The 24,215-nt window shown below is 41.4% G+C and overlaps 1 protein-coding gene and 1 pseudogene across 1 annotated transcript in view; both read left to right on the top strand.

The window, feature by feature from the left end:
- kank1a (KN motif and ankyrin repeat domains 1a) overlaps positions 1-24,215 on the top strand; it is a 92,532-nt gene that overhangs the window by 7,057 nt on the left and 61,260 nt on the right. The gene's annotated exons all lie outside the window — the stretch shown is intronic.
- Positions 12,128-12,490, top strand: LOC117252582 (mitochondrial import inner membrane translocase subunit tim16 pseudogene; annotated as a pseudogene).

Genomic DNA, 24,215 nt, shown 5'->3' with positions numbered 1-24,215 from the left:
GGAAAAGATTGTGTTTTGGTTTCAGGGACACAATCCCCACTGGAAAACCTGCTTTTCACTTGCACTTTTCGGTCCGACTTTCATGGCACTATCCCTGCTGGAATACAGAATTTATCACTAAAAACACCCATGGAAAAAGGAAAAAGAGCCATTGGTCGCTAAAAAACAACCCTTTTTGTTGTTTCTTGGTCTCAAAAAGTGGTCTGCAGCTTGGCAACTGTCTCAGCTACGTGTCATCCACAAAATACTTTTCATATCTTTAACTAGATGTAGTTGACTTTTTCTTTTTTGGGGGTTGTACAGATTTCTTGATGGAGACTCAGTGTTTGTTTGTAGCGGGTGTTACTTTGTGCTTTCGTCTCCATGATCTCTGCGAGGGCTAATGGGTTGATCGTGTGAGTTAATTTAATAACACACTGAAACGATGTCCCGAAGAGGAAAGGTACTCTGCTTGACGAGGCTTGCTGTAAATGATTGTTTTGATATTTGACCACAATGGGATGTGCGGCAGAAAGAAACAGAATGTGATGAGGCAAGCAACTCTCAAGCACTCAATTATCTTCCACTGCCGTACCCACGCTTCAAGGAAAATACACATGATTTTATTTTTTCCTTCAGTGCTGAAAGTAGCTAAACTATAGCGTGCAGCAAAGAAGGCTCTGCTGATGATATGTTGGATGATAAATTAGTTTCAGGCAGGAGTGGAGTTGGAGTTCCTGGTAGAAGATCACCTACTTGTAGGGTGCAAGGAGAGGGGAGAGCACTTGCTGTGACAAAACTCAAGCAGCACTTGCAGTTTTAAGATCACAGAAAATATTCTTTTCTCCTGAATACAACAACACGAAAAACTAAATCATTTTCTTTTGTAAATTGTCCCCTTATTCTAGTGATTTGAAGAGGTGTAGTAAACGCATGCACAGAGTATTTTCCTGTTTGGGTAATGAACTTGCAAATACAACAAGTCACTGTATGGCTCATTTTCGTCTGTTTTTAATGTGTTCGGGTGACTTCCTGTGAGGCAGAAATGTGCATTATACAGAATTCTGCAGCATTGTGTACTAAATAAGAATCATTGACCAGCTGCATCAGGTAATTGATGAGTTCCTGCCTTGCTGAACTATAGATTAGCATCCAGAGACCTGCACAGTATTTACAGCTTTCTTTATCTGGTTATAGAGGAACCTCTGAAGTGTTGCAGGAATGATAGAGATATGCAATCATATACAAACTCTACATGGCTTCAGAAGGAAGTGTCAGGTAGAGGCGGCTCACCCTCAGCTTGTCTTGATCCCGTCAGAGCTGCTTGTGAATGAAAAGCAAGTCGTCTGTAAATGGGAGGAGTGAAAAATCCCGCCCGTTTCTTGTACGTTAAGCAGGACAAGACAGGTGCAAAGAGAATCTGGGACTCAACTGATACAGTGATAATCCCTCAGCTATGCAGGCATGCACAGACTTTGTCTGTCATGCTGAAGCAAGAAGGAAGTTTGATTCAATTTGGCCAGAACTCAGCTCATCCATAAAAGTCTGTGTTTGTACCAAAAGTACCATATTCTGTTTTTATATAATAATATACTGAGTGTTTTGGTTTCCCCACAACAAGGCACATGTTTAATTAAGAGCTTTGGTAGTTATACTTAGTTATACTGGGTAAACCTCATAATGCAGTGGCAAGAGATAAGCAAAACGTTCAGAACTTCACCCAACTTAAAGCAAATCTTTGTCAGCTATTTTGAAACAGTTAAACTACAAGATAATGTAGCTGCTAAAACTGTTGCTAACACAAATAAAGACAGAAATTAAGTTAGCAAACTGTCACTAAAGTCAGCTAACATTAGCCACCAAAGTATTAGTCGAACCAGACCAAGACGAAATTCCCCTGCATGCATTGAGTGCATTTTATTGCTTATATATTCAACTTTTCATTTCCAGGGGTGGGGTTTTGTTTTTTCTTCTTACAAAAGTTGTAAAGTCTCACTTTTACCTGTGTGGAGTCCCTTTAACACATGCACTGCAAACTAGAGGTTGACCGCTAGTGAATTTTTAATGGCTGATATAATTGATATAGTTTGGAGCAGGAAAAAGCCGATAGCCGATTACTTGGCCGATAACACCTGCTATTTAATTCAAGCAAAAATTTTACTGACCATGCTTGCTATAGCAAAACGGAGAAAGCACATAATGCTGTTCTATAACCAGCAACCTGATTATGCCCCTAATAAAGATGATAAGCTGTGCTACATTACTTAGATTTTATTTTAATCATACAAATGATCTACAGCACACATTACCTTGTACTTGCATACTTGAATACTCTGTGCAAAAGCCTTATGGCAATACCCACATGACCAGTGGAGGTCACAGGTATCGGCCGTCATCAGAGCCCTGTTTCGTTGTTAACGATAGTTCATGTAAAGTCCTATTGGTGCCAATTGATAGGCCAAACCGATTAATTGGTCGACCTCTGCTGCAAACCTGACATGATCGAGACATTTCCCATATGTGAGAAGGCATTAAACTGACTTTTTCCACCAGCTCCTTAGTACAGAGTGTGTGTAATATCCTGTTGAGCCAGTGTGTGAGTAGAGCAGGTAATCGTCCGGAGAATTGACAGTGAGAGAGAAGGTGTGTTAATGATGTTTCTATCACAAGGCTTGGGCGAAACAGGAAGAGAACAAACATCCAAGGGTGAAGAAGGGTCATTTACTCAAAAGACGCGATGACAATGTCCAACTGGAAAAATGACGAGATGCAGAAACTTCTGTTCATAAGGGCTGAAGCCAAAATTGTCAGAGAAATGAAAGAAACCATAAGAGACACTGTTGTTTATGACCAAATGAGGAAGCAGCTAGGCAAAGCAAGGCAAATTTATTTATATAGCACTCTTCATACCCAAAGGCAACCCATAGTTAGGGTTGGGTACTGTTCATAATTGAACCGATACGGTACCGGTACCGTTATCTGGAATTCGGTACCAGTACCAAACGGTACCTTATTTCGGTACTCTTTAAAGTCTAAACTTCTCAGATTCAACATTTTATTGAGAACATTTAGGAACAGTGCTGCACGTTAACTTTTGTCTGCACATTTTTTTTGTCGCCATTGTTGCTGAGTCTGAGGTGCGAGTCATGCGCTCTCGCTCCGCCTCCACCTCAGGTACAGAAATTTGGCACCGATTCATTTTAAGTGAATCGGTACTCGGTGGTACCGACGTGAATTGGTACCAAGTACAAAAAGTACCGAGTTTCGGTACCCAACCCTATCCACAGTGCTGTACAGATAGTCAAGTCAAAGTTTGCTGTAGCCCGATGACAAAACATGTCTCAAAAGTCTGTACAAATAGTAATTTCATTTCAATTTCAATTCAGTTTGATCTGTAAAGTCCAATATTACGAATCACTATTAGCCTCAGAGGGCTTTACAGCAGACGATATCCCTCTGTCCTTGGACACTCACAGTGGATAAGGAAAAACTTCCCCAACAAAACCCTTAGGGGCTGTAGTCTGTGTCATGTCCTGCCTCTTGCAGGTTCTACCTCAGGTGCTACCCCTTGCCTAAACCAAACAGAAGCATTTCCAGTAGGTAAAAACACCTCTGACATAGACAGTCTCTCCTTTTTAGTGGGTCTAACTGTGTTTGAGTCCATAGGTGGGTGAATCTATGGTGCATAGACACTGTTTCACTAAAACTTCTCTCTGAGTATGCTCGCCCTCTTTGAGCCTTAAATGTGACTTTGAAAAGTTTGTCGCTCAGTTCCTCCACACGTCCCTTATCCTCCACACACCACAGACAGAGCTGTTAAGTTTGTCTCCTGCCAGGGATGCCACTGTTTACGGCTGAGAGAACCCCAGAGCCTCGGCCCACTGGTCACCGGGCTGCTCATGTTACAGTCTCCCTGGCTGGCTGGCATTGTCAGGTGACAATGTGTGTGAGTGTGTGTGTGTGTGTTTGGTGTCTGAACGGCTGTGTTGTGATTGGCTCGTGCTCTGCCATGTGAGACAGCGTTGGGTGACGTCTCCATGTTAATCCCTCAATTCTCTCTGGGATGTTTTCTCTCTGGTTGTACTGGGAGCTGTCTGTGTGAGTTGCAGCTGAGGGGAAATGCAGTCACACACTAACTTTGAGACTTTAGCGATGTGAGGGAGGTGAGTGCATTTTTTTAAGTTAACACAACTGTTGCATTGTTTTCTGTAAACTATTTTGAGAGATGCATATTTGCTTGTGTTGGCAGGTTACATGAATACCTTTTCCTTGTGGTTTATTCATAATTTGCATGCTCTGTGCCGCTACTGAAATCAGCATTGAACTCTTGACTCTGTTAAAAAATAACAAATGCATTTATATGTTTAAATGATTTGCCAATATTTCTTTTGTCATTGCCCTGCATGTCTAGTATGTAGTAAGCCAAATACTAACAAGCCAGAGCTGCAGAGTTGATATCTGTGAGATGGTGTGAACTGGCTCGAGGGTCTGGTCAGGGCTTTGGGGGGTGAGGGGTGTCTGTTTTGTCTACAGCTGCTGCTTTACACATTCCCAGTGAAGATCCAATCACTCTGACCTTAAGACAGGCCGGGGCTCCACCTCTTTGGCTGCACAAAAATGATTATCTTGTGGTTGTTTTAACAGAAAACTGGCTGATGTTGACTTGTTTTCAGTGTGCTTTTACACCTCACCTGCTTCTTGTGGTGCAAACAAACTCAGGTTCGTTTGTGTCTTTGGTTCAGTGTTTTCAGGCTGGAGTGAATGTTAGTTAAGCTGTAGTTCTGAAAAACAGTCAGATCAAGATTCACCTTTTCAGGTTTGCTTTGTGGCACAAAAGCAAAACGGACCAAGTTGCAGCACAGAGTATCAGGAGTCAGATTTCAAATGATGAGAGAATGAGAGTTGACCACAAGAAGATGACAGAGGATTTTGTGTTAAAAAAAGCTAAAGTGTCTATTTGTTAATATTTTGGATTCAAACCCAGTGCTTATAGGGAGCCTGATAATGTTAATGAGGACAAAGGAGACGGTCACATCTCTAACACATTTGTGTGCAGCCTGTCGCCTGAAGCTCTTCATCTAACAGCTCACTCTGGATGCTTATTCTTGTTCGATTGCTCTCTGCAATATTTCAGACTGAGCTACTGAAAACAGACGCCAAAAATGAACATTATTCTGTTTTGTAGATGCATTTTTGATGAATGACAGCGGTAGTGCGTATCTCACTGACAAACATTACATTTCCTGTGACTTCTTCATAAAAAAAGTTAATTCGTGTTTCTCCTGTTAGATGCTTTCAATGTGAAGCTGCAGCAGTAGGAAATGTTGGGTTTGCATTAGCAGTAACTTTGTACAGCGCTCTGCAGATATTGAGCGTCTGCAACAAATATTTTTTCTTGTAAAATGTTGTGTAATCAGTGACATAGCCTACATGTTGTCGAGGTTTATCAACGGGTGGGAAAATTTCCTCACCCTGCATCCCTACATTCAAGTAATACACCGATGCACCCAGCTGACTTTTAGGTGCTTTCAGACCTAGAGTTGTCTTGCTTTGGTCTGTATCAGGGACTGATTTTGTCACAAAGTTGTATAATTGCCTAGAGTTGGTTTGTGTTCTCACAGCAGCATTTACAAGCGGACCAGATCAAATGTCTTGTGTGAGAAAGCTGCTCTTGATTGGTCAGAATTTCCATGTGGGAAAAATCCAGGAAGTAAAGCAAACGTTGAAGAAGAGTACACTTGAAAGATAAATGTGACACTTTCTAATGTCACAATGGAGGGACAACTACGCAGGTTGATTTTAGCGCTGCTCATCGTGGACTATATTGCCGTCATTGTTCATTTTAGTCAAACCATACAGTTTGAAAACGAGGCGCGGCTCCAACTAGAAAACAATGTTTTGATGCATTGGATGTGCTGAATGTGCATATTAAGGCAGTACAGGAGGAGGTGCACATTAATAATCCTCCAGGACTGTAACATGCTCATGTTTAACCCAAACAATGTGTCATGTGACTGCAGTTGGTTCAGATCCAGGTCGGAACACGTTCTCACCACAAATGAACCGCACCAGAGGTCATTTGTAACTGGACTGAGACCACCTCTTCAAGAAGGTCTCGGTCCAGTTGTTTTGGTGTGCACCCGAGTGTGACTGCTGTGTTCACACCTGCCCAAACGAACCGCACTTACGGGGGAAACGAACTTGAGATCGATTGAACCAAACCAAACAGGGCAGGTGTGAAAGCACTCTTAGAGCTAACATTGATAAAGACAAGTGCAACGCGTTTCATCTTCTGTTAAAAGTTGCACTGTAACACACCTCACTCGGCCAGCTGACCACGAACATGCTTACGAGTTCTTCACAAGCATGAGAAGACATAACTTAGTCAGTCGCTTACAGCCACACTAGCCGTCCTGGGAGGCAGCACTTTGGCACAGCAGACGGAGACAAATAAACATGCATCAAGTTTCACATCTTAACACTTCACCACCAGCTGTCCTTGAAAATATGTTTCAGACAAATTGCAACTGGCACTGAAGTTTTGGTTTGCGCTGTCGTTAACTGCCTGTGGTCCCTTGGTTGTGTTAGAAAAAAGGTTGAGTGTTGACGGACACTCTGCAGACACTACAGGTCAGTCGCACATGACCCTCACAGCAGCCACTGAAAGGCCTCTGGGTGTGCACTGGGTTATGCAGTGGTCATGTTATATCAGATTCCCTGTAATTGCAAGCTGCCAACTTGTGGAAGTCATTAGCTGGATTTTTTTTCTGTGGTGGTGGTTTCAACACAGGTGGCGGTCACGACAACAGTCTCGTCTTTCTTTCTCTCTTTAGGAAGACAGTAACATCAGTAAACTGTGAGATGCATCATGATAAAGAGTTACCTGTCAGTTGTTGAATGTCCATGAAACATTTTGTCGTCTTCACATTCTTTACATCTGAAATGAAGGCATGCGACAGTTCACTAATTCTTTTCCTCTAATTAAATATCAGCTTTCCACTGGTCATGTTCAAACACCACAGGCAGGTGAAGACAAAAACAATCTTTATGGGCCTCTTAAATCAGAAGTAAAGCTGTTTTTTTTCCCAGTCAAAGCTCTTTAATAAAACCTGTCTGTGGCCGCATGCCTTTGATTCGGGGTATAAACATCTTCCCGAAAGACGGAGGTCGGGCGTTTCTCAGTTAAAACTGTTAAACAGCAGCAGTAAATTATTTCCTCTTGCGGTCAGCGGGGCTTTGTTTACAGTGGAGATTGGCTCCCTGGTGACACCATTGATCTTATCTGCTGCGGTGAAAGCTTCTGTGGGCATGAAGGCCTGCTGTCAGCAGCGCGCCACATGGGGAGCGTTTTTTAATATGAGGCTGCGTTTCAGCATCACACATTGCAGTGAGAAGATAGTTGTGTAATCAGCACGTAGATGATTGAGAGAATGTGTAATGTTGTGATAAAAGTTGGTGTTGATACTTTTCATGTGTTCACTTTACTTAAACTACTTACTGCAGTGAAATGAGCTGTTGTCGGTGAGTGAACGACGTCCACAGTGTTAGGCTGTGTGACTTTTTAGTCCTCATTGCCGTGCTGCGGTGAAGTCGGCTTGACAATGGCCCTGCATGCTCTCTCAGGTTTCAGTTTCCACAAAGTGAGGGGCACATCACCATGGCAACGCCGTCCACAGGTTCCCTGACCTATCCCATGTTCCCCCTCTGAGGAGTGCAGAGCTTGTTGCTTCCACTGCCAAGCACCAAGGATGGGCATTTTATATGGCATTTATTAGAGTAAGACGAGTTTTCACAAGAATGAGTTTTTTGGTAAAACAGTTCTCCATCATGAGATGGTAGCTTTTATTAAGCTCAAGTGCGTAGTTTCTCTCCTCTGAGGCCAAAGAGCTGTATTGTAGGGATGCTCTGAAAGTCTGGGCCGATGCAGATATTTGAAATAACAATTTGGCCAATAGCCAGCATGAATGTTTTTTGTTTTTGTGTATTAATTCCCCAAATAAATCTTCATTATGATAAAAAAAGAAAATGACTGCCAAGTTATGAATAAGCACAAATTTAATCATACTATTTTATACAACAACCTTATAACTTTTTACATGAAAAATGTGTTTTAAAAACAGCTTTAAAGACCTTTTTACTATAATATATCATAATTCCCTCGCTTATATCTGTTTTTTATTGCTGTGAAAACATCAACAAATTCCTCTTTTCAATAACTTCTTATTCAAGTCTAGTCAAAAACTAAATTTTACAAGTTAACATTTGAACACATCATTAGAACGTTGTAATTTACCTTTGTCCAATACTCATTTTTACTGAATAGATCTTGAACACCTCATAATGTAACTCATTGCAACTTAGTTCTGCCCACCAGCTGCTAACAGCTAACAGCTAACAGGTACTGGCAGTGGAATTGAATAATTCATGCTGATAACACATAAGACATTGTATGTGATTGTTTTGGGAAGGAAGCAGAATGCGGTGGTCGACCAATGAGGGGACTTACTCTGCAGTTAACATCGTTCAGTCTGATTTTAAACCAATGTGGGTTAAATATACCTGCTGCCTGTTGGGTTGTAATGTTTAATAGTTATTTCATGGATGGATAGATAGAAAGTTCAAATTAATTTTGATCTTGTGTGTTTGGATGCTGTGTTTTACTGCTGTATGAACATGTGAAGTGATGACCTAAACAGTAACACTCTTCCTTGTTGTGAGGCTCTTCATCAGGATAGTGCTTTGTTGATGTAAAAATATTGTAATGTTTTATCAGAGCAGTGTCATAATTCAGATTGTGTTGTATTATGTTTGTTGATTATTGCTTTTTAATGAGATAAGTAGCCTTTATGTACTGGAAAATTGTATTTGTCTGCTGACTGCTAAATGGTGTTACAGTAGAGTCTTGTAGATGTGTTATTATCCCGGCAATCATGAGCATATTTTTAATCAGGTTGTACCGGTTTTACAGACTGTGTAAAGTCAGCCTGTTTTGTTTATTCAAATTGAATATGGCGCTTTCTCTTCTTATAGTCTAACTCATCTGGGTTGTTGGCACACAAGGCAGCAGTATCGTGTATGTGGAGGTACAGCAACAGGTGGAACACATGGATCACCAAAATAACATTTATTGTATGAATTAAAACAAGACGTAGTAAATAAATCAACATACCTGTAAATACAGAAATATGACCAAATTCATGTGGATCAGTCATATTGACCCTGGCTCAGTAACTGATACCAAACTTAGCTCATTGTGAATTAGTTGTAAATACGTACAGTCAAGAACAAGTGAGCAGCGTCTGCCGTTAGTTATTTACCTCAATGTGTTATGTAGCTAACCAGCACCGCCTTCCTGACCCGGAGTGTGGATATCACCATGGAGAGAGGTGCGCTACGTCAGACTTAATTCGAACATAACTGTTTCCATCCCCTGTTTTGCGAATCAGCATTTTTCGAATAAACCAAAACCCGGCCAACGCGAGCGTATTTTAGTTTGTGCGAATCAGGGGATTTTAATTCGAATTTTGGCGTTTCCATCATAATTTTCTGATGCGATACTTCTAGATGCGCATCTAAACAGGCTGATGGAAACATGGCTAATGATTCTTTTTGTTTTTCTTAGTTTTAAAGTTTAAACAGGGCTCAGCGAGACATTCAGTGTTAATGTTATATAGGAAACACAGCTAACGGCGCTCAGATGATTCGTCATGTTTGTAGTCGACCAATGAAGATGAGTTTACATATCACCTTGGGTTCGTCCTTCACCTTCTCAAAATGATCCCACACTTTGGATTTCCTGCCCGACATGTTATTAACTAGCATGTCGGGCTAACTAGAATAACCGCAGGTACCAGCCCTGGAAATGAACCTGACTCCTGTCTGACTGCTGAGCGTGGACACTTCCTGTGTCTGTCCTTTCACATTAAATTCCCACATGGTCCAGTCGTATAGGTTTTGATTTATTTTGACAAGGTGCAGCTTTGTATTTTTATTTTATTTTTTTTATTTTTTATTTTTGCGACCAAGCAACCAGTGAAATCTTGCCGACTAATGACCGTTCTGGGCGACTAACGTTTGGTCAACTAATAGGGGGCAGCCCTACAACGGTCATATTTACTTTTCCCATTGAAATGAATAGACTCAGTACTGCCGCTAGTCTCTTAGTGGTGGGGCAGTGGCGAAACTCATGTGACACAGATACAGGAAATGAATCTAAAGTGGGCTGTCTCGGTTTTTCAACGGTCTCTGGTTTTTCTCTTTGGTTGCTAAGCTAACGGTAGCTAGCTGGTTAGCAAACAGGCACTTGGAAAAGGCCTCTATGAAACTGACATTTTTAAAAAAGGACATTTTAAAACAAAAAAGATTTATGATTAAATAAAAATACAAAGTCTACTCTAATAAATTCATGTTACTAAAATTAAAAAATATATATTTTTTGTCTGTCTTTTACTGGATTTATTCATGCAGTCATTTATTTCAAAACTGCCATTTGTAGCAGACACTCGTTGGTCTGACCTACTGAAATGACAGATTTTTAAGTTACTGAATCATAGTAATTCTACAAGTAGACCAAACAATAAAATGAAATACTGTTTTCTGTGCTCTCTATAGAGTTTCTGCTATATTGTATATGTTCAGCCACAGATGAAACAATATAAAGTGGACTGTACCTCACAGTAACAGAGAGGTTTGTCTGTGCTGGTTTCTCTGGGTTGACTGGTCAGAAAATGAAAAACCTGCCTTATTATTAAATTAATTCAGTATGTTGGATTTGCAGAGTGATGAATATCACTTTTCCAATGACCTCATATTTGGAGGACATTTGAAACAACAGCGGGCATGGTGGTTTCATGTTTCCAGATGTAATAAATGATCTTTGACAGTATCATTTTTATCTGTTGTTCATTGTTGATACAGCTACCCTCCCTTCCTCTTTTGTGGAGCTGTTTTACATATTCAGTGACATCTGCCACCAGATCTCTCCACCGGCTAATGCTGATTGTTCCTGCCCTCCAGCGCCACTGAAATAATAGCAGAGCACAGGTCACCACTCAAGTCAATATTTGTTCATGGACAGCGCCTTCTGGGCTGTTTGTGCCGGTCTGTTTTTGAGAGACGGCTGGTGATGTTAGAATTCATAATGGAGGTGTCGACTCGTCAGGATGATGATGATGCCAAGGTTTATAAAACAATATGTTTAAACTTACAGCTGAGTTTTGGCTCATCAAATGAAAAGCAAGGTAATGGTAAAAGGATTCTACTAACTTTTTGCCATATTTGCTATTTTTGCCATAACCATATTCTTGACAATATGACACATTAGTAAACAAAAATTCAACGAAATAAGTGATATAGTTTTTCCACCTGGACCTTTATGCTCTGCCATTTCTCCTCTAATCATCATGCTGTAACCTGTGACAGGCTGTTATGATACTACAACAGTCACATGTAGTTTTTTGTTGAGCCGCAAGCGTCACGTAGGTTTACATTACCAAAGGTTTATGACAAAATCACTTGATGACACCGACTCCTGTGCGCACGGCGAGAGAGGAGAGAGGAGAGAGGAGAGACGCTGTGCTGCTGCCAGAGGAGCCGCTGAATGAGTTCCCTCTGAGTGGTAAGTCACTAAAAGAGTCTGAGAAGTCCGGGGCTGTTCATAAAACATTCAGGACGCCACAGTTTATTCCACACTACTGAAGCTGCTCCTCTTTTTGTCGCTAATAATTTCGCTTTCAGTAACAGTATGACATCAATATGTCAACAAGTTGAAATTACTTTTTTATATGATATTAAAAATTATTACAGTATTAACGTGAGTGAGGTGATATGGCACACTCCTTCCCAGAGTTAACCTTGAAGTCACCTTGCTTACTCCAAATCCTGCTTCATAGTACAGGCCTGTGGTTGCATCAGTCACAGATCTTTCATTGTTTACACAGTAATTTTCCACGCAAGTCCATAAAACTGCTCCCATTATTGTTGCAGTGATTTGTTTTCCCTCTGGCCACCAAAGCAAATATAACGTTGATCTTCTACTTAAGTTTCCATTTCACAAAATAAATGCCCAAATCAAACAGACCTGTTGTAGTGAAATTAAACATGTTCACAGAAGCCGATAACTGTTTAGACGACCTGTATAAAATATACAATGGCTAAATATCTTGCACAGATCATTGAGATGGAAGCACAGGTGTTGGGCCGTGCATTTGCTCGTGCTTTACAGCAAGGATTTAAGCCAGGCAAGCAGCAGCAAAGGCCAGGAGCTGCACAGGTCAGTAGTCTGCTGCAGTCTCTCGCATCACTGGGATGAGCTTACAAGAGGTGCAGCAAATCCTCAATGTCACCATTCACTCCTGAGGTGATACAGAAGAACTACGAGCAACTTTTTAAAGTCAATGACACGTCAGTGGGCGGTTCATTTTACCTGTAATCAAAAGAGCGTCTAGACGAAGAACTAAGTATTCAGACTCAACAACAAAAGCAGCAGTCTCAACAAAATATGCAAGCATGAAGTATGAAATGATGCTCGTCCTGTCTGTCTCCTCCTGATCCTGTGTAAATTATAACTCAATAAAAGCCTTCTCCTGTTCGCTATGAAAATAAAGTCTGTGGGAAACTGGATGAATGCAGCCAACCTAGCAGCAAAATAGAAAATGCAGACTCCGAGAACATCAAAATTAAGATTAAAATACTACAATTGCATTCAAGCATACATTTAGCTCCTAAAATGTGGGAATCTGGTCCGTGTTTCGAGCTGTCAATACAAGCTTGGAAAAATATTTTCAGTTTCCAAAACACAAGTTTTTATGAGCTATAACAGTGATGCTGAATTATTTTGACAGCACTGAAAGAAATGTTGTTCCACCTCTGAATCACTCCCAAAAGTGACAGTGAAAATTCCCAGAATACCCTGGGAGTTAATCCCTTAGTTTTGGTGGAAGTGGGGATCCTCCCGGCAGCCGTAACGCCACAGTGTTTCCAAAGGAATGTTACTGCTATTGTCGACCAGGATGACTCCCACTGGGAAGACACCCCCTCCCCCCTCCCCCCTCACCCCTTCGCTGCCAACACAATACAATGTGTTGCATTATACGTATGAAGGCATGCTACTGTTTTCGTAGCCTCTGACCCTGTGACCGCGAGCTGAGTCCAGCATAATGAAAAGGATGACACGGAAGTCATTAGTTAGTCCCACAGTTAATACAGCTTCCTCCGCTCGACCGCAGCTGGGAATTTTATTATTTTTTAAACACAGAAGTCTGGCTGAAGATACTGGAGCAACACTACTCATGTTGTGAACTAGTTTTATGTACAAATCTGCATTGTTGTTGCAGCTGAAGTAAAAATAATTGAAAATACAATGTTTTTATGGTAACAAATGACTTACTCTGTAACCCCTCTGGGGAGTAAATAACTCCCTCCGAAGTTATAAAAGTTTTTATATGTAGGGCTGCAGCTATTGATTACGTTCATCATCAGTTAATCTGCTAGTTAGTTATAGTTAGTCTATGAACCGTTAACGGCATTCACAGATGACAGGTGATGTCTTTTAATATGCTTGTTTTGTCTGACTAATGATCAGAAACCTTGAAATTACTAAGGACAAACAGAAAATTGTAGCATTAGAAAAACTGGAGCCAGAAAATTATTGACATCCTGATACCCTCATTAGCCTTGTGACTCTTACTGTTTTCGTTACTGTTTAAGTTGCCTGTTCGATTAGTTTTAGTCGGTTGATTTAAGTAAGTGGGCGGCAGTAGCTCAGTCCATTGGGACTTGGGTTGGGAACCGGAGGGTCGCTTGTTCAAGTCCCCGTCCCGTAGCTGGAGGTGCCAGTTCACCTCCTGGGTACTGCTGAGGTACCCTTGAGAAAGGCACCGAACCCCCCAACCGAGACCACCTCTTCAAAAAGGTCCAGTTGTTTTGGTGCGCATCTGAACTTTAGGGTGCAAACGAACCAGAGTTCAATTGAACCAAACCAAATAAGCAGGTGTGAAAGCACTCTCAGACACTTAAAGATATTTAGTAAACGGTTATATAAAAAAGAGGAAAGTAGAGCTTTACTCGACTCAGCATTACGTCAGTCAAATCAGATTTGGCTGCTCAATACAAATCGTCTTTATTTCCATTTAGAGTTTGAGAGTTTTAACAGGGTTTGACAGGACGTTCAGGGTGACTGACATTCATGTAATATAGTAAAGAAGCCAAGTTAGCATGCTAATGCTATCTGTAATATGCAGCTTTTTTTTTTTTTTTTTTTTTTTTGCAGACAATAGATATCGAATAATAATAGGAGACTGCATCGTATTTAGGACTGTAGTCAACCAAAGAAAATCTTAATAATCTTCAACTAATCGATTAGTCGTGGGGGAAAACAAAAATCTGCACATTATTTTTACTTCTGCGGTGGTGTTTCTGTCTCTCTGCAATTACACCTCCAAAACACCAGTTGGCAGTGGAGGACTGTGTTGGAGGAAGTGCTGTAAAGTTTAGTTCAAATCAAAATTTATTTATATAGTTGATTCAAAACACACATTAAATATGGCTTAATAGATTGTGCCAGTAAACCCGGAACTCCGTTGGCGCTTTTAGCACTTCCGGTTCTCTCGTCTAAAAGTCAATACGTTTTTTGAATGGGATTTTGGTAAAATGCCTCAAATAAGGTCTGTGGTTAACAAAAGCTTGAGCGAGTTTCAGGTTTTGTTCTACGACATAAAACACGTCAGTAAATACCCTACTTGTGAATTCTGAAGCTTTTACGTGTCATAAAAAAGGCAGTTGCTAACAAGTTGCTCAATACGACTACAAACCCTGTCGGGGACATTAAACGTCATCACCCCCGAACAGGCGAGAGTGCTGGCAGTCCGCCATTACAGCTTCTTATTTAGCTTAAACAGTCCGATTTCCCCATTAAACAATGTTTTTAAAATAAAGCGGCCGAAATCAGTTGAAAGCTTAGTGGCGGTGACGTCAAGAGTCATGCGACCGTGGAGTAGTCATGTAGTCCGTTAAAGCCTAACGTTAGCTTTTTAATTCTGGCGATCGCATTTAAGCTTCAAATGCGGTATGAAAGGTGTTCATATGTGAAGATTATCTCGCTGAACAAAACCTGTAAGTATCATAAACTTGTGTTAGCCACAGAGCTTATTTTCTGACATAATCCAAAACGCAATGCAAAAATCACATTCACTTTCTCTTCCGGGAACCAGCGTGATGCTAAACTTCCGGGTTTTGACGTCAGCCCTGGCACGCTCAATTTCAAACACAAGTACGCAAACTGGCTTCACTATAAATTGCAGAACTGACAAACACTTGTCTTTATCTGGACACATTTCACCCACCAATACAACATGCTAATGTTATTAGCACAAGTCTATGGCATTTTACATTGTATAAATTAGCCTAGTGTCTAGCAATCTTTTCCTCTTCTCATATAAAACCAGGGACAACAGCAACATTTAACAAAGATAACGGCACTCAATGTGGCTCCATTACAACTCACAACATTCACCGACAAAACAACTGTCTACGAAACACATTTTCCAAGCAAATACAACATGCTAACGTTATTAGCGCCAGCCTATGGCATTTTACATTGTATACATTAGCCTAGCGACGAGCAGAGATTTCCTCTGCTCATATGAAGCCAGGATAAATCCCGAAGTATAGATCCCTGAAGGATAGAACACACACAAGACTTAAAATGCTATTTTAGTGGAGGCTTTACTGTATTCACAATTTATTGTTTCTTATCTGTGAAATACAAGTAAATACAAGCTCCGTTTCCACTGAGGGAAATGGTTTCAGCTTACAGAAACAGACAGGAGGTCTGCGTCACCGCGACGCTGAGCGTAGGGTAATTTTCTGTCAATAATGGGGGTGTTTTGAAAACACCCCCATTTTCACAGGTAACTTAGCCTGTCCCCCTGCTGCAGGAAATAATGGATTAATCCTGGAAAGCTGTTGATGTAGCACTTTTCTCCTTATGAAAGTAACACGGCGATTATTCGACCAATGAGAATTTGGTCAGATGAGAGCATAGCGACCAAATAATCAACTAGTCGACCAGGAGACTACAGGCCTAATCGTATTAAGTTGCTGTGAGCTGTAAATTCACCACTTCTAAGCAAAAGGCAGAAGATAACGTCATCTCAGACCCTGATCAGGCAAAGCCTCACCACCTGCATGCAGTTGCCTCCATCTCACTCAGACACGCATTGGGTCTGGGTCTGCAGCTGCCTGTACTGGAGGGCAGTGTGAAAGCAAGGAGCGCTCACTCTGTAGCTAAATCTGAGGACCGAAATGTTACCAGAGGTACACTGCACGTAGATTGACAAACAAACAAACAAACAACCAAAGAAAACGCTGCTGACAGAATCTTAGTTGACTGAGAGATGTCCGACTGATGATTTGAATCTTTGACTTTCAAGGGGCAGCTTTAGAGAATAGCTCATTTGTGCACATTATGGAGAGAAAAAAGAAATAAGTAATCAATCTGAACTCTTGGGCTGTCGTCACATAGGAACTTGTAAAAACACAGAATTTATATTTATTTTTTCCCAAAAAGAATGTTTAGCTGAAGTGGTGAGGCACCTACAGTGGTGGAAAAAAGTTTTCGGACACCCTTAAAATTTTACACAATCTCAAATATTATCATGAAATATTTGTGGAAAAATCTTTTTTGTGTTTCAAAAGGTGAGGCTGCATTAGACAGATACAAACAAATACAAATTATATTTTTTTGTTTATTGTTTACAAGAAAAACTAACAAAACTAAATTCTTGACAGTTTCAATATGTCAGTTCTCAACATTGTCGGTATCAAAGTCAACAAATAACAGAGAATGTGTTCAAAACTGAACAAAAAATAAATAAACCATCACATCATCAAATTAATATTTAGTAGTCTTGCCATTGGCACGTAGTAGAGCTCTAATCCTGGCTGGCATGTTCCCCACGAGCCTTTCACACTGTTGAGGGGTAATCTTGTCCCATTCTTCTTGAATTACTGCTTTTAATTCTTCTAAATTCTTTGGTTTATGCTTTGAAACAGACCTTTTGATAATCCACCACAAATTTTCAATGGGGCTCATGTCCGGGGATTGAGTTGGCCACTCTAAGACCTGGATACTGTGCTCCTGCAGCCAAGTTCTACTGGCCTTGGATGTGTGGCAAGGGGCATTATCTTGTTGAAACATCCAGTTTTTACCTCAACAGAACAGTGCACGCGCAGAAGGGAGCATGTGGGTTTCGAGAATGGTACAATACTTGGTAGAGTTCAATGTACCATCACAGACAGTGAGATGACCAACACCAGCAGCACTCATGGATCCCCAAACCATGATACTGCCTCCACCATGCTTGACAGTAGGTACTGTACATGCTGGAGATAATGCTTCGCCTGGCCTTCTGCGTACCCTCACATTAGCAGGAGGAAGATAAAGCTGGAAACTGGACTCATCTGACCACAAAATCTTCTTCCAATTCCTGGCTGTCCAGTTCTTGTGTGCCTGGGCCCAACGACGCCGGGCTAACCTCTGTCTCTCATTGATCAGGGGCTTCTTGATAGCCTTGTAGGACCTTAAGCCATGATCTAAAAGTCGGCCACGTACAGTGCGGGTGGAACACTGGACACCAGTTTGGTTTGACCACTGCTGCTGAAGCTCCTGTGATGTCATTCGGCGATTTTGCCTGCACATGCGGATCAGGATGCGGTCATTTCTTGCTGAAGAAACCCTTGGACGCCCAGATCTTGGTTTGTCTTCCAAGCTGTTGGTTCGTCTGTATTTCTGCAGAGTGTATCCAACGGCTGAAGGACTGCATCTGCACTTCCTGGCTATCTGGCGGCAGCTGTACCCTTCCTGGCTGAGAATCTTTATCTTCAGGCGTGTTTCCTGCGTTAGGTTCCTTGTTTTAGCCATTTTTGTGTCTGAAGAACTTTCAAATGTGCTGGCTTTATGTAGACACGAAGCTCGGCAACAAAAATTGTGTCTTTTAATAAAAAGAACGACCTTCATCACTGGTACCAAAATGACCCAATACTCAAAATTTCTTATGTAATCTTATGTAACCAATCAATTTTTTAATGGCTTTTTTAGGATTTATTTAGTATTTTGGCTGTGACTGTACTAAAAGAAATTGCACTTGAAGACCTAAGAGTGATTCTTAATGCAATATTTCACAAATGCATGGGGTGTCCGAAAACTTTTTTCTACCACTGTAGATCCTGACTCATGTCATCTTGTGGTAGTTGGTAGATGACAGCTTTAACAATACTCGCATTCATTTTCGTGGCATTGGCATTTGCTGTGTGAAAGTCTCACCGCCTTTTCTCTAGTGTTTTCATTTGTGTAACGTCTGCAGAGGAGGCCTCAGGTGTTGCAGTAAACCTTAAATTTTATAGTCATTTACAGTGGTTAATTACGTGATGTGGTATGTCAAAATGTTTCTTCTCTTTTTAGTTTAAACCTATTGATTCTGCTGGGAACTAACGTCTTACAGTGTCAACTTTCTGTTGTCTGTCATCACCTGGAGTAGTTCAGCTGCTCTCTGAGCCAAACACCCATTTGTCTGTTGTAACGACTTCCTGAAGCTGTTGAAGTTTACCGTACGAAGACGAGGGAGTTTCTTTGTTGTCATTCTTGGAGAATGGAAACTGCCCAAGTGTCTGTCAGGCTGTCACACCTCTCAGAGATTGTTTGAGTGGGAGGTGATGCAGTGTTTTTCCATGCGTACTGTATGTGCAGGGTATTATACCTTTTTTGTATAGACTGAAATGTAGCAGCAGTGTGGAAAAATCTCAGACTCTTAACTGACAAAGGCTGGAAGACATCTGGTCGGACTTGTATTCTTTCACCAGATTTAAGTCTTTATTTTTGCAATTAAAAAAGGGTTCAAAATGTGTAAATTTCTCTAAGTAAGATATCAAAAACCTTTTTATATTTTATCCTATCTGCACTTGTAGCAGAAATATGTATTCTTTGTACATGCCAGCAGATTGTAGTCGATAAACAGATGTCCCAGCACCAGATATGTCCTCAGTAATCTTGTTAATCGTTTATGAAACTGTTGTTTTTGATACTAAGTGTTCGCTCCAAATGCAGATAATGAGACGTTCTTGTTTAAGAAGTTGTATTTATCTTTGGGTCATGGTTTGGTGCCAGCTCCTACCGCCTCTCTTTGGTCTAATATTTCCTCGTTGGTTCCCCCCATGGGAATAAATTAGACTTTCAGATTTGGGAATAAAGTGGTGTGTGGACAGCTCTGAGCGCTGTCAATGAGGATACGAACAAGGAGAGGAGAAGAGGGGTTTCCTTTTTTTTTTTGGGAGAGCCTCATCTCTACTGTCATCCCCCTCTTCCTCCCCCCACATACACCTTTTTATCTCCCCTTCTCTCAGTGGAACAAATCATTTAGCTGCCACCCTAATGGGATTAGTCCTCGCTCTAAACCTCCCTCCCTCCCTTCCTTCCTCTCTTGTCTTTTCTTTTCACATGCTCGAGTCCATCCTTCAGTTGGTCTCTTTTGGGACGCCGCCTCTGGAAGGGGTTCATCTCATTGAAAAGCTTTTTGGAGAGGGAAAATAGTGAATTAATGAGTAAATGGAGGATTTTAGAGCCTCGGTCACCTCATTTGGCCTCTTACTGTTCACTGGATCTGTTGCTAGAATTTCTGTTGCTGTGATCTCACAGACAAGGTCCTGTTTTTGCACGCAAGGCCAAATAAATGCAGCATTTTGTTTGCTTTATCATCACAAGGCGTCCCAGGGACTGAGCAGGGATAACGGCAAGTCCCCCCCCCCCCCCCCCCCCCAAGATTAATGTGCTTGATATCCCTGCTGATAAACGACATTGAGGCCAGTTAATCAGGCCTAACCCACTGATGTCACCATTAAGCAGTACAGTCCTGACCTTACCATTGATAAACAGTGACGCCAGCTGAAAGCACACTGAGAGGATAACAAAAGCCAGCCAGCGTCAGGGCCAGCTGGGGTAGAGGTGCTCAACAGATGGACGTGAATATATTTTACATTACATTTAAATGTGATGTTTATCTCCTGAGGTTTACAGAGCAACCTATTTTAATAGAAACAGTAGCAGATAAAGTAATAACATGATAATTAAAGAGTAAAGTTACACCAGGGAGTGGTGCAGTGAAATAAGCTGTGTTGTCTTTGGGATGTAGGAACAGGGAGCTTTAAATGCTTCTATTGCTTTGATGCTGCGTGCCATCTTTTTCTACTTTTGAATTGATTTGTTTATTTGAAGTTAAATACCTCATTAGACCTTACAGCTGCTGCCTTTTATATTCAGGGAGGGGACTACTTGCAGGGCTAGTTGACGAACTACTGTAGCTGGCAAGTCTACGGCTAACACAGTAGTCAGCCAGAGTTGGCTATTTTAACAGGAGGGTCTATGAAGATTGACTCTGTTTTGGAGCCAGCCTCAAGTGGCCATTAGAGGAACTGCAGTTTTTGGCATTTCAGCATTGGCTTTATTTTTTCAGCCTCCAAGGTTGCTGCTTTGTCAAAACGTCACATCCGCCTTGTCCTGCCAGCGCACACTTTCACACAGATATCAAATTGTCTATTTACTACCTCCTTTGCCTCCTTAGGGGCCGCACACATGCAGCGTTTTTGCGCCCTCAAATTCATTGTTTTCAGTGTACAGTAGATGCTTGACAGGCATGCTGAAACGCTAGAACAATGCCAGAGCGATGCCGTTGCGCCAAGCATGTGTTCCCGAGTGTGTGTTTTTCAGGGTGTGACGGGTTTTGGGACACAGCAGCACACACCACATGTCATGTGATGAGGAACAACCAATCACAGCGACAGATATCTTTCCCTTCTCTCGTAAATATGGAAAAGTTTATCATTTTGGTGCAGGGCTGCCAGAAGTTTGAAATCTATCCCACGGTCAAGATCAGCTCTGCACTCAGAATTTCAAGGAAATAGGCTATGATACAGTGCTTGTTAAGGTTGCTTAACAACCTGCTGCCGCACTCTTGAAAGCTGGCTCAACAAAGGCACAAAAAAAGCGCCCAGCATCCTGATTTACAGGCGGTTAAAGACGCAGCATATGTACAGCCCTCGCACAGATTTGCTTTGTTCAAGTGTTATTTTATCTTTTTAATTGTCAACAAATCCCATTAAGACCTAAACCAGAAATAGTTTTGTGCTACTACTGTACGAGGTGATGTACAGCCTTATACACTGTTGGTTTTTATTATGCTCTTGTGTATTTTTTTGTTTTTCTGGATGCAAGTTATTTCATTTTCTTATGGTGGGCGTATGTTTTTCATGACGAGGAACAACCAGCGAAAATTCAGAGCAGGCAATACAGTATGTCGAACCTTTCTAAACTGGCTTTTTAGTGTCTTTATCAGCTAAGTGTGATTCAGGATTGCTTTTAATGTGCATGGTTAAAAGTTCCTCAGTCACCTGTTTACCACACAGCCAGTTGCTTCCTTCTGTTCATGACATTCATCAATAAGATCTCATCAACTGGAAGAACAAACTGCTTTCAGAAGCCAAGCGGTTTGATGATCCAGATAACATGGAAAACATCTTATCTTTTGGGGGCTGTTTCAGGCTCATCTTGTGGTTGAAAGCACCCGAGGCTGGCAGGTGTCGAGACGCTCGGTCATCTTTTTGTTCCCAGGACCTGAACCGTGGCGCAGCTGGGACTGCAGCACGTAGAAATGGAAAACTGGCGCTGTTGGGAGTGCTGATTGATTTTGAAAGAGAGCATCATCAAAACATGGTTCTCCCTTTTCAAAATGAGCCAAAATAATCTGTTATTTTTCAGAAATTAAAAACCCCCAAACCTGGAGTAAGCCCACACCAGATTAAATACAGACCCATAATTAATGGCAGGATATCAGGTCGCATGCTTGCGTGACAACTTGCTGCAAAAGAACGCGTTCCTCCGTTCAAATGGCTCCCCCTCCTCCCACCACGTCTGTGCAGCTCCTGATCATTACGGGTCCCAGAGCAGCATCTCTATACATTAGTGTAACCCTCCCACCGCCACCTTCCTTTGGCAGTGATCCAGCGCAGCGTGGCCCGTGACTCATTAACACCATAATTGGTCCAGCAGCTCAAGTGTTTATGGCGAGCCGGACAAAAAAGAAATCTAATCACGACAGACGAGGTTTGTTCCGGCTCTGAAAACATTCCTGACATAGTTATGTGTCGGACCAGCAGGCTGCGGGTGTTACAGACACATAGCTGTCAATCACAGCTGTCATCAGTTACCACAGAATATATTAAAAGGTGAAGCTATAGAGGTGGAGCATCTTCTTTTGCTCTGTGAACCAGTAGTTTCTTTTTAAGTTGTTTTGATAATTAGTTTAGTTTCTGTTAAAGTTTGGTTAAGAGCGTCCTTTCCCTCCGCCATGCTGTCATCAGTTTAATTAGCTTGTTGTTCATTGTCTGGCCGCTGTCAGAGGAGAAGGGCAGCAGAGGACGCAGCGGTGGATCTCATTGGTCCGTCTCCAAAAGGTCAGCAGAGTGGGCTCACTTGGCACAAAAGCAAACATGGGAGCACTTTAAAATGGGGAATTTCTCCCACAATGCCTCTTTGAGAGAGCTGACAACAGAAGTGAAAGCTGTGTGGAGTCTTCACGGAGCAACAGACTTCATCTGGAGTTGAGTCTGCAGAGTTTGTTAAAGCAAAGTTGTATTTTGAGACAAAGGTAAATCCAAGATGAAGAGTTTTGTTCCCGTTGGCTCAGCAAACATGTATGTGTGTATGCATGTTTGTGTAATGAATCCTTTGACCTCGTACATTAAGATAATACATGTTCCAGTCTTTTCAAAATTAGAAACTTTTCACATGTGGTCTGGGCTGATAGAGACGGCACGTAAAGTTTATAAAGCGCTTTGCCAAGCAGGACAAACTGTGGCCCTGCAGAGACATTTTGAATCTCTCGGAGCCCCTTTGAAGAGGGTCCTCTGCGTGGGGCCAGTGGGTGGTGAGTAGTGGGTGGTGGGTAGTGTTCACCAGCCCATGGCTCCCCTCCTCCCTTAGTGACTCCACTCAAGAGCTAAACAAATAAGAGGCTCCAGCCTGTCCTTGGTCAAGTGCAGGCTGGACAGAGGAGGTCACATGTGGGGGAGGGGAGGAGATTGGAGGTGTGGAAGGAGGCAAACAGAGAAGTGAACGAGTAACTCAGGGAGAGGAGAATGGTGGAGGCAGAATTAGGAGAACATAAAGAGATGGATGCTAAAGTAGCCACATGCGGTTTGAAAGTGTATTAAAGTGGAAGATTGATGAGGAGAGCAGAACTTCAGAAGGTCTAGATAATTATCATGTGTTTCATGTTTCATTTTACAATTATTATATCTTTAAAAGATCCTCAAGCAGAGGTCTTTTGTATGTTCAGAGGACAGGGTGTTTGCTGTCAGGCTCCTGAGGCTCTGGAACAGTCTGCCCAAGGAAATCAGGTCGGCTGAGTCGATGATCTCTTTTAAATAAACATATTTATCAGAGAGCCTTTCCTGATTTTACTTGAGTTTTTAGCTCATTTAATCTCCTTTTATTTTCTCAGTTTTTGTGTACCAAAGTGTTTTAATCAGTTCTTTTAAATATTTTTTTTTCCATGTCTTGTCTGCTTTAACTATTGACATGTAAAGCACTTTGTAACTCTGTTTTCAAAGTGCTTTATAAATAAAAGATTATGATCATAAAATTGACTGACAAAAAACATGCACTATTATCTTATTTTATTTATCTTTTAAAAAAAAAACAGTTTCAGTTGTTGGAAGTGCAGCTTTTTCCATGGTCTTGTTGTGCCTCTAGGGGGCGGTGTTGTGAAAAGAAGGACTTGCAGAGGAAACTGTTGCCTGACTGACCTGAACAGAGAGGGTGAAGTCCTGAATCTCTGCTCAGGAGAACTTCATGCTACAGTGGGCTGAATAGTGTGATTAATGATGTACCACACAATCTCTGGATTAAAGGGTGAAGTTGTCCTTTACTCTTTATACTCAGGAACACTGAGTGACACAGATAAGAGATCATTACCTTCCTTAAATTAAACATTACAGTAAAATGTTGTATGTTAAGTTTAGTGAATAGAGAGGGTGAAGATAAATCATTTCATCCTCCTGAAATTGTTTCTGCTACAGATCTATTGCACATGTTTGATCTCTGCAAACAAATTAAGTGTTATTACCTTAAATAAGCTGAAGGCTAAATAATAATTCAGCCAATAAATGACGAGACAAGCTGCTTGAAA

This window comes from Epinephelus lanceolatus, chromosome 9, assembly GCF_041903045.1.
Source record: "Epinephelus lanceolatus isolate andai-2023 chromosome 9, ASM4190304v1, whole genome shotgun sequence".
In the NCBI taxonomy this organism is placed as follows: Eukaryota; Metazoa; Chordata; class Actinopteri; order Perciformes; family Serranidae; genus Epinephelus; species Epinephelus lanceolatus.
This window is presented reverse-complemented; position numbering and strand designations above follow the sequence as displayed.